We start from the raw sequence: 12,378 nt of genomic DNA on the forward strand, positions 1-12,378 counted from the left end.
GATGTGAGTTGCCAAGTTTTGGAGGTGTCTGCCTTTGCTCGTAGTGAGCCAAACAAACAATACAACAATACAACATACTTGGAAAAACTCAGCAGCAGAAACCATGACCCTGTTCCTCAAGATAATCCACAGATATGATTGAGAGCAGTTAAATGTAGGAGTGATTTTCTTTGTACTAGACTACGCTCACCAGCTGGATCATTCATGAGTAGCCACATGCTTCTGTCTGCACAGAGATGTGCTTGGCAGGTGTTGTTATGAAACTGCTCACAACAAGGTCTGAGGATTATCCTGGGTAACTAGGTGACAATTTCCGTAAAGAAACACTGCTATTGAGTTTTTCAAATGTATTTTTTTGGGGGGGCTTTGAGCATCACAAGCAGAGTACCATCCAGTTCCATTATATCTGAGCGAAGGCAGACATCTCTGCGGCCGATATTAGGGTTGGGCCGATCATCCATCACAATGGCTGACAGTCATTGACCACTGCGCCGTCTGCTACTGTAACATCATGAAATAAAGGCCTTCTGTATTTGAGGTAGCGTGTCCCCTCACAGATGCCACAGAGTTGTTGCCTAATTTTTGTTTTTTTGACATGTGGACGACAAAATAAAAAGAAGCTGTTGCTGCTGTTCACTGCCCTACGTCTCTCTATGCTGTGTGTATTGTCTTTTTAAACACAATTAAGTTCTGGTCATGTGGTGTGGAGGTGAAGACTGAGTAATAATATCACCACCATATGCCAATATAGTAGACATCACCCAACCCTAGCTGATATCTAAGGCACCATTACTGCATTTATTTATTTATAATGTACATTTTAATCCAATCTGTACTTATTTATAATACTTTTGCATCCTAACACACTTGTCTTCAGCATTGTTGTTATTTAACTCTGTATATGTGAACCATTGTTGCTTATATTGTTGTTTATATACTCAGAGTTCTTGTTCTGTTCTTTTATTTTTTATCTGCTTATACATACTTCTGTTCTTGAATGGGAACAATTGCCCCCCTAGGGATCAATATTTATGATTGTATCTACAAAACTCTGTAACTCACATCAAAATAAATCTAGAAGGATAAATAGCACTACTGGAAAGAGAAAATTTATGTATTTTTGATTTGTGGGTGAACTGTCCCTTTACCACCAGGCACACAGAAGGATGCCTGGTGTTTTGTGTAAGTCACAAATAATTTCGGAATTTTTCAAGCCATGTTTTAGCTTCAGACAACAAATACGCACGCAAATAAATGACTGTGGTCATCTTGTCAAACACCTTTCAGTGAAAATAACACCGTGTGGCATGAAAAAAAAGGACCCTCGCTGTGTCCGTGGACATCCTTCATGCCCAAACCACCACTCTGGCACCAGGCAAGTGCATTTTGGTGCAGGCACCGCACACCGCCTGTAGATCGTTGCACAGCATGCCTCCAGTCGTCTGCATACTCATTTCTCATAAAAGCCAGAGTTGTTCTTTTAACAAGCTCCCTCTGCTGCCACCATCCCAGTGCTTCCACCACTGTACTCGCTCAAAACAGAGCACTGTCAAAATATGCTGCAGGCTTATTTGAAATTGAAAAAACCAAGAAGTATACAAAAAAAAAAAAAGAAAAACCCAACAAAAATATTCTTTTGTGCAGCGCTAACACTGCCAAGATTCCCCATCTGATGATTAATGAGGGATTCTGCTAAACTCATTTGCAGAAGAAATTGAGCACCAGCAACACCATAACATAAAAATGACACTGTGAAGCTCACAGTGTTGGAGTCTAATTGTCCACTTAACACACAAAAATAAGTTCTCAGATCTCAGTCTATGATTTTCTGAGGAATGATGTATAAAAAGCTGAGGAATAGCTGTTTAGGAAAAAAGAAAAACAGTTCCTCAAGTATTCAGCGCTGTCAAAATCAGATTATTCCCTGGCAGCCAAAACCAAATACTGTGCATTATATATTCCAATATTCATGCCATTATGCATTTATATTAATATTTATTACCTGTCATCCAGCAAAGTTCAACAACAGGCACATCAGGAATGGAATATGAAGACAAAGAAGACTCACATGATATGTAGGCTCAGGGGATGGCGCTGTAGCGAGTTGTCCACGCTGTGGATAAGGGCCAGCTGACCACGGACACCTTTACCACAAAAAGAAAGAGTGTAGGAGCTACGATGCACAGGTAGTCGCTCTGAAAAACACAGAACAAAGAGGCACTATAATATTTTTACTGATCAGTCGACAATTTTTATACATCAGAAGCAAAAATAATTAGTTTTCTTTACATTATAACCTTCGGGCAGTTGAGGAGGATGTCATTTAAACAGCGTGTTCTGTTTGGATATTCCTAATCAGGCTTTATTCCAAATGGAGTATTTTTTTGATTAAGTTACTATTCAAGTTTCAGGAGCATCTTTGTACATGTATACAGCACATGTGGGGTTTTTACTGCAGTTTACAACACACATCCTCTGACCTGATTATGGTCAGTGTTGGGCAAGTTACTCAGGAAGTGTAATAAGTTACTTTTTACTCCTTTAAAAAATAATACTATTGGTACTAAAAGTAATTTGATGCATTACTCATTATATTACAACATAACAAATTAGATTCCATCACCACATATTCTTTCTCTTGAGGTGGCTTTACAACTCAGAATAAAAATAATATGTACACCTGTAGAAAGTTTGCCTCGCTCCTTCATCCTCCACCCTACCTTTTGTTTTTTTGGTTAGCAGCTGATGTGACCTGCTCTGACCTGTCGCACGCATGTCATAAGAAAGCCAACCGAGGTCAAAAAGTAACTCAGAGTTACTCAGATTAGTAAATGTCATATAATTACTGTTTTTGAAATTGTCATCCCTCGCACTACTCGTTAGTGGGAAAAGTAATAATATTAAATTAATGTATTAATAAGTGTGTTGTCAACTTCTGTTGAATAATACACAAAACACAATAAAGTCAGAAACTTGTCCTTCTATAAGGTTTAAGGACTCACAGTCAAAGAATGAGCTGGGTGGAATGAGCCCAGAACAGAGACTGGCAGTGTTTTATACACACTGATAACTGCAAGGTCAGGAAAGGGTGAGTTGAATATTGTTATCACATGATGGTACAGGTCAGTTAGAAAACAGTATAGCTATTCTGGCTTGTTCTATGTTCTTATGTTATCCTGTGATGAACACATGTATATCACGCCTTCCTTTCTGTCTTGTCTTCAGGCACTTATAATGGAGACACGGAGGCGTAGGCTGTTCTTGAACAAAGCATAAGGTTTTACATAAGGATTGCATAAGAAATGGGAATTTTCATCACATAAGTAATACGTTACTGGCCAACACTGCTTATGGTCAGCTCTGCGTGATGTAAACAAACCAACCAGCCAAAAGTTTGCAAGGCTGAGGCTGAGGCAGAGACGCACGCGTTAAAGAAAAGGCCGCATTTCTGCTCCGAAGGAGAAATACACCTACATTTAAATCCCATGAAAGACATGGATATGAAGAGGTTTTTGGTTGAACAAATGAAAGCGGGAGGATCTGTTTGAGTTCACCATCAATGGAAAACTTTGAAAAAAAAGTCACATTTTGACACAGACAAGGAAAAAAACTCCCAACAGCTTCCTCCCTTCTACGCTCTTCCATAGTCGGCGTATGTGTGGCTGCGTGTAAACAGGGATATTCATTTTCATTATCCATGTAAACAACGTAGCAGGAATATGGGGCTTGTTTCCCCACAGATAAGGTGGGATATTCATATGTATTTGTATGTTTTATAAAAGCTGATTACAGTGATAGAAACTACATACAAAATGATGTAAATAAAATGCCTTTGAAGTATAAAACAAATATATTTGACTACACTTTGTCATTGGTGAAAGTATTATGCAGATCCTTACCTAAAATTTTGTCTCCACTGTGTAAAATATTTACTATTCAGAACAGTATGTCAGTGACACCATGGTTGTACAGTCAGAGACAATGAGACACTGGAAGAGTCCAGTTCACCTGTGGTTTACTGTAGACATACAGGTGGCAGGGCAGAGGAAGCCGACACCAGTCGATGCTGGTTTTATGTCTGAACATAAATTATGCATCATGTATTATGATCAAACAATAAATTAATACACAGGGGGCAAATATCTGCCTACCCTGTAAAATAACAAATAACACAATGAACAATCATTCTAACTTAACATTAATGACTCAGATGTCAGGATATTGCAAACATAAACATATTGAGAACAAAGAAACTCACATTCTCACTCAAACAGTTGTTGTCAGTGGAGATCTGAAGGTTCTTCTGCAGGTAGTGGAAAAGGACTCACACCTGAAGTCAATCCAACTCTCTCAGGCCGAGCTCCTCCTACTTCCTGCTCCTCCTCCAGACCTGCACAACACTGGGAAAAAAACATTACAAGGGAACAGGCAGAAATGGAATATAATATATACAAATTATTGTGAAGTATTCATTATTACACTTTATCTTGTCATGTAGGCCTTGTTAATTCATTTTTAGGGGTGTCACTATTATTATTATCAATTAATCTGTTTATTTTCTCAGCTAATCATTTGGTCAGAAAACAGTGAAAAACAACAGTCATAATTTCCTAAAGCCAAAAGTGACCAAACCAAAAGCTAAATATCATTCAAAATAGTGCATCAGTCCAATGTGGAAGATTTAGAATACCAAAATAAAATTAAACAAATAAAAGAAAAACAAATCAAGTGTAATACAATACATATACAGGCATTTTCTTTTCTGTCATATTAAATGAAAAATACATATTAAAAGCCCCGTGTGTAAGATTTACAAGGATCTATTGCAGAGAGGAACAAATTGAATATAATATTCATGATGTCATCATTAGTGTATTAATGACATAACAGTTTTTTGGTATGCCACATATCAGAAGGTGAAAAACTTCCCGTTCACATCCCACAATTTTGTTTTCATCAATCATTAACAATGATCAGGGAAGCAACTAATAAATTGTGGTTAAATGAATGTCAGCACAAGAGCATCAGGTATTAAATCCTACACACTGATAATTTAAGGTGGCACACAAAACAAATGTCGGCGACAAGACAGACAGTCCTGCCAGTGGTTTGATCAACAGGTGAAGGGAACATGGCAATATGGCAGATATGCAGTAATGAGGCACCAAAGGCAGGAATAAAAGAGAAAGAGATTCAACAGACCTCAGCCATATAAACCAGGCATTTTAATGAATAACTGTATGTAAACATCTTTGTCCATAAGAAAACTCAACAGGGTATGTTCAAAGTTGCTTTATATCCCTGCATTTTCCAGATTCCAGGTCACACTGACAACAATTTATCAAGGAAAACATATTAAGCATCTACACTTACACTAAGAAAAGGATAACATATTTAGGCTTTTCCCTAATTTTGGTCTAGGAGAAAGAGAACAGACACAGATGAAGCAGTTTGTTCTACAGGACAAACCTCAGTACACGTAACTGTCACGTCATCCTAAATGAATGACACATTTATATAAACCTGTTCTCTCCAGAAGTCACGTAGGCCACTGAAGGTCTCCTGTTAAAAGAAACTGTTTCACAATTTCATCCTTTTTATCACTTAAGCCTCAATTCCACAATGGCCTTCCAACCATGTGATATAGGGCCTTGTGTACATAATAGTAAGCACCTGGAAAGTATTGCAAATCAGTTTTGATCTAAGTTTTGTTCACTTTCCTGTATTGGGTGTGAATTGCTTGTGCTTGGATGTTTATTTCAAAAAAATATGCAAATAAGTCCACAAACCAATCATGAAAAGTCCACTTCAGTTGCTGAGTGGGTGCGACGAAACTTTTCTGCTCCCGCTGCTGCTCGCTCTGCTCTCTGAGGCTGAGCCAACTCACCAACAGAGAACTGAAGCCATTTTTTGACACAAACAGTAATTTTACCTTGCAGGAATCAACATCGGTTGTGTACACTAACATTTTCGCCGCCTTACTTTGCTGTCAGACAGCCCTTTCCGACAGGGAAATGAAGCTGCCGTCTGTGCTCTCTTCACAGCCACAACACTCCTTTGAAAAGTCATGACAGTCATTTTTTTTCGGGTCTACCGCTGCCTCGATCTGCGGCAAGTAACGTTACTTTGCATCTGAATTAAGGAGTTAAAACGCCAGACTCGCACAGTAACACAAACAAACCAACAGATCAAGGCAGGCGTAGACCAGCAACTCACGATTTCTGTGAGGCAAAACGGACGATGTTTTTGTCCAGGGAGTCTGGTGGCGCTGAAGAGGCAACGGCTTCAGTTCCCCCGTTGTAAAGGGCTCTCCGACAGCAAAGTAAAGTGCTGAAAAAGTTCCAAATAGTGCGTACGCTTAAGCATTTAGGTCTTATGTTAATTTCTATTTATGCTTCTTGATTTGCAGTACTTGCTTTCATCTTCATTTATATTTTCTCGCACTTTGTTTATTGTGTGCACCAACATAACAAGGCAAAATCATGTGAATGTGTATGTGAAAACTTGTAAATAAATCTGTTTCTGAGTCTGATTGCAATATTCTCGTTTAGTATACCTAAGCCACCAGCAAGCTAAGTTCCTCTAAGAGCATATTGGTGTCTCTTGGCCCCAAAAATATGAATTGGCACTATGAATTTTCTCATCCACTTCTATCTGTAGAGGTTGTAGAACCCATGTGGATAATCCCTTGTTATAAGCTCTAGTTGTAACAGATTCTTGAGCCCTCCATGACAGAAGCTCCGAGATACCTTTCCTCATTTTTACTCCCTGTTTGCATTTCTGTTTGAACTCCCTCGGAAAGCGTGTTTTAACTTATGTTTGTTCATAAAACTTTAAATGCTACATACACGCAGCGTGTTGCCTGCACAGACAAGAAATCACATCACTGTTTTTTGATCCTCGTCTCCTTCATCACCACAGCCATTAGCGGTCTTTTTTGGAACACATTATCAGTTGCTGTGCAGGGCGTCTCATTATAAGCACTGCAGACAATATTTTCCCCAGCCTTTTCAATCAATTGAGGGATGTATAACCGTTCAAATGCTGTAGTGGCGCCCCTCAACCCATAAATTATGTTCAAGTTCTATTAATGTGTTTGGCACCCATGTCTCAGGAGAAAAGGAACACTCATTGCTGCACCATATTTTTTATGATATTGATTAAAGTGTAAATGTGTTTATGATTTTTAGCTTCAGTAAAAGCCTTGTGACAGGCCAAATGGCAATATATATTAATATTATTGACGTTCAGACGCAAGTACTGTGAGCTTATGTGTGTCAGCCTCTCAGCTCACAGTCACACATCCACACCAAAAAAAAAAAAAAACACAGCTCACTAATGTCTCTCAGGGTCGACATTTAAAAGACAGCTTTGCATTCTGACATTCTTACAGCACTCCTTTCTGACATTCTGTTCTTTTTTGGTTTTTCGCCTTCATTAGATCGTTCTAACAAGAGAGGGACAGAAAATATGCGAAGCGCAGATAAGAAGAGTGATAAAAAAGATGGAACTGAAACAGGAACATAGCAGGTACATGGTACTGTATGTTCCTCAACCCACTGAATCACCAGGGTACATTAGAGTCCAATAATGGCTCTCGAATATAGTAAATTATCACTTTAATGAGTGGGTTCAGTATAATCGACTTTTTATAATCCACCCCTGAAGACAAATTAAAGCAGCTACTTGGAACTTTCATTCTGTGTTGATTTTGGAGGCGCCTGTGTCTCCAACGCCATAACAACAAAATAAAAAACATCACATATAAAATCATCTCAAGAAAGTAAAATAAATCACTCAGTAGAGGCAAAAGATGATGAAGCACCTACTGCAAAGCCACCACAACTACCAGGTATGTATGAATTCTTGAGTTGTAGCCAAAAATGTGTTTAGTGAGGTCACTGTGACCTCTGACCACCAAAAATTTAATAAGTTCATCTTTGAGACTCAGTTGTTTGGTCCATTGAATGTCAGAAAATGGGGAAAAAAATACACATCAGTGATTTCCGAAGCCAGAGGTGACATCCCCAAATGTCTTGTTTTACCCACAATCCAAAGTGTTCACGAGAACGGGACAGGCATGAGGCCACGGTGACTTTGACTGTTGATCTCTAAAATCTAATCAGTTCCAGTGATCATTCGTAGCAAAATTTAAGAAATTACCACACGGCATTCTTGAGATGTTGTGTTCACAAGAATAGGATGACCTGAAAACATAATGGGCCTCATCCAAGAACATTTTTGTATTCTTCTCTTAAATTTCTCTTAGTTTTTTTTCATATGAAAGCCTTCTTCGAACACGCCACGCAGACTCAACAAATGCAAATGCAATGCAAATGCAAAAAAAGTGCAAATTATTAACCTGTTCTTATTTAAATGCACGTGCTTTCAGAGATCCATGAAGGAAATCTGTCATTTTAACAGCATCAGCAGTGGAATTAAAAGACCTGTTAAAGCAAAGAATAGGGCAAAGCGAGTGCTGTTAGTGCCGTGTTACTGGAGGGTCGGACTGTCACTGAAATAAAGAAGAAATGTCTGGATATGAAAATGACGTTAAAACGGCTCGCCATAGCCACAGTAAGGGACGATCGATGACTGCAGCAAGAGGAAGGTTTTAAGGAGAAGTTTTCATCATGAAGACAGAGGACAAAATAAGTGAGGATGTGTCTGGACAGAGACTTCATAAACCTGTACATGCAGATATACAGCCAATGCACCTGACCGCAGGTAATAATAGATCATTGAATGAATGATGATAGGCTTTATATGTAAATTTACAATTATATTATAATTTGGAAGAAGATTTAAATTTAAAATAGGAAAAAAACTGGTGAATGCCACAAGTTCTCTTAAACCACTTAAGAACAAATCTGTTCATACGAGCCGTTCTTGCATGAGGCCCGAAGCCTGAGGCCACAGATGTCACCCGAGTGGAGCCGTAAAAAAGGTTCTTCAAAAAACTGTGAATCACAGAGGTCCTTCAGCATACAGTCATTAATGTGCACTAAAGAATTTGAGCTGATCGGTGCAGTGGTTTTCCAGACTAGCTGCAGACAAGCTCTAGCTCTGTTGATCACGCACACACAAGTTATAATAATAATAAAAATCTCTCCCTGCTTCTTTTTAACTGGCTAACGCTCTACTCTCTGTAACTTTCCCTGGAAAAATGTAAACACAGGCTCTTCTGGGCTGCAGATCATAAAGATATTTCATCATAATTTCAAGGAGAATCTGACCCAGTGATAGGCCTTAAGAATAACAATATAGAAATAGCAAATCTTCTTGTTGTTGTTGTCCTCTGCTTATGTAGGTCATATAAAAGCATCAGTATTAAACTGAGACTGTTTCATAACTGCTCAAAAACTCCTTGTGTAGGATCCTTTGTGATTTTAGTCTTCACCAAGAAAACAATTATGCATTTTGTACAATAAAGGCCTCAAGATTAAAAAAAAACAAACACACTTGAAGCACTCGAAGCCAGAAAACTTTTCCTGGTGAATATCAAACAGCTCACTGACAACAAAGCAATATGCATTTTCTTTTGTGAGTTGAGTGCATGAGCAACAGCCACATCTGAGCGACTGACCAACACTCATGTCAGTCAAGCCTATCCACTTACAAACAAGCCTCCTATTATGTTTGAACATCTTTTCAACATCAACTGTTTTCCACAAATGCCACCCTTAAACGTCAAATAAAGTAGCGTAAGCGAAATCAACCGCTGAGACCATTATTTTTTTTTCAGAAAAACCTTGATGAGTGCATTTGAAGAGAGAATTGGGTTCATTCGGGTCAGTTATCCTCATGCAGCATCTACATGCCAGAAACCAATTGAAAGTCTATTGAAAAATGGAGCCAATGCTGGAGGTAAACGCTTTCACACCATGGTTATACTTTCACATTTTTAAAATCATCACCCTAAACCCAGTGGTAGTAAGGTAATATTACACAGACTCACCATTACAGATCCAGTGCGTAAGATTTACAGGGATGTATTGGCAGAATATGTCAGAAATGGAATATAAAATAAGATTTGATGTGTTTTTGTTATTCCAGAATGAACCCTTTGTATCTTCAATTTTGCACCACCATGTGTCTATAGTAGCCCAGAACGAACAAACCAAACACTGGCTCTAGATATAGCCTTTTATGTCGGATCTCCAACACACTTGGAAGGGGAGGGTGAGACGAGGTATTTGCAATCTGCGAGCTACCTGCTGCCGAAAAATCCTACACACTGGTCATTTAAAACCGGCGACAATTGTGTTTACATTTGTCAGGTGGCCAGAAACATTACTGGAATGGGATGCCCACATCGCTCAGGGCTTTTTCTGTGCACTTGTTTTGAAGTCTCTCTGTCCCCTACTGGTTAAAAGACATGTAATGTAGTTAAAGCATAAACTCCTACCATTTATGATTAGTGTGAGCTGTGGCTATAAAAGGTAAATTAAGTTTCAATTTAATACTGATGCCTCTATATGAGCTACATAAGCAAACAAGACCATCCGCAAGAAGATCTGCAATCTGTATAATTGTTCTTAATGCCTGCTACTGGATCAGATTCTCCTTGAAATCACATGAAGCCAGCCTGTGTTTATATTTTCCCAGGCAGAATTACAGTGAGGAGTACTTGAGCCAGTTAAAAAGAAGCAGGAGGAGATTTTTATTTGGATAATTCTATTTCTGCTGTCATATTTTGTGGTTATTGTGGTGGAGACACCACTGCTTTTATCTAGAAGGGCTTCTAAAACCAACAAAACATTAAAATTCCTTGTAGCTTTAACTTAAAGATAACCTTTTAAAGACAGCCAAAGTGTATCCAAAACAAGCTTGAACAACTATTTTAAAGCAATCTGGATCCACCATTGTTTGTTGTATAGTCACGCTGTGAATTTTCATGTCAGATATCCAGGTAGTATCAGCAAATTCTGAGGATTCCCTGCATGTCACAGGAGGAGAAACAGAAATACAAGTCCAATCCTGTGGACATTGATAAAAAAAAACATTGCATTTACCTGTTACTAATGAAAATTTGAATACTGATAGCTGCTTCTATATGCAATTATACAACAGTTAAAGCATACAGCATCACTGGGACTTTTAACTACATGCATCACCCCATTTTACAGTTGTTCTAATGACCCTTGGCCTACATTAACATTACAATTATGACTAACCAATTATGACTAGACAAATATGACTATCAGTGACATAGCATTAAGCTACAGGTCATTTTCAATGGAAGCTGGCGACATGAAACCAGAAACTGAAGTCCTACTGTACACTTGCTATGGGTCGGACATGACATGCTTAAAAAATCAAAGTTGAGCTGGCCTCACCTTTTCTCAGCGTTCAGCGACAATGTTGCCGGCCAAGGCTTATAACTGTGGCATCACTGTCACACACTGTAGTCTATTATTATATTGCTTAAACATCTAAATTATAAGATCGTTCCATGAACACTTTTCACAATCAGCAGATGGATTTATTAGTTGTTTAACTTATTAAATCTGCTAAAATAACACACCTGCCATAGTCAAATCCTGCGTTTTGTTCGTTTGCTTTCAGACCACAAACAAATCTGTTTGCTAGCGGACTGAGACCCACATTTTTTATGCAGTCTTGGTCGTGTTATTTGGTGCGCACCAGGATGGGCGTTCGGTCTCTTAAGAAGTCCAAGCTGAATAAAGTCTCGGGAGAACTAAGCTGGGGAGCTCTACTGTGGTAGCATGCAGACTTAACCATCAAGCTAGCAAGCTACCATTTGTGTGCAGGAAAATGGTTGTGCAGCTTAGCAACACTCCAGTGGCAGAACTATTTGTTTTGGTGGAGCCAAATAAATGAGTAAATAAACAAAGAAATCATAATCTGTTGTTGCTTATTACTGTTAACTGATAAATGGCACTTGTTTCTACAATACATGTTAAAATATATATGAACAAAGACAATATAAATATACACAATCGATCTTAACTGATCATCACTGTTGTGTTGGTGAATAAACATCATTGTAATTCTGTCCACATAAAGCACTTATGAATTACTGCTTGCACTAATTAAAACACACTGACAAGGAGATGTTTTTGGGTGAGGATTAATATCTGTTTGCCACCAGGTAACAAAACAAAACACACCGAGGACCTTAGTTAAAGAGCTGCTGCTGGTTCAGGTTTGCAATGAGACTCAAGCCTCTCTATCAGGGTTAATTTACTCAGCTGCGCGCCACATAATCTAATTTTAGATAGCTAGCTAAATAAGCTTAGTAAGCCATATAAATCAAGTGGCTGTGGCTGATGAGTTGTAGCAAACAAACAAAAACCACAGTTTGTGCTGCTACAGGTTTCTAGATACACTTAAAGGAAAAATGAATTGTCTACT

Source organism: Lutjanus erythropterus, chromosome 1 (assembly GCF_056507025.1).
Source record: "Lutjanus erythropterus isolate fLutEry1 chromosome 1, fLutEry1.hap2, whole genome shotgun sequence".
In the NCBI taxonomy this organism is placed as follows: domain Eukaryota; kingdom Metazoa; phylum Chordata; class Actinopteri; order Lutjaniformes; family Lutjanidae; genus Lutjanus; species Lutjanus erythropterus.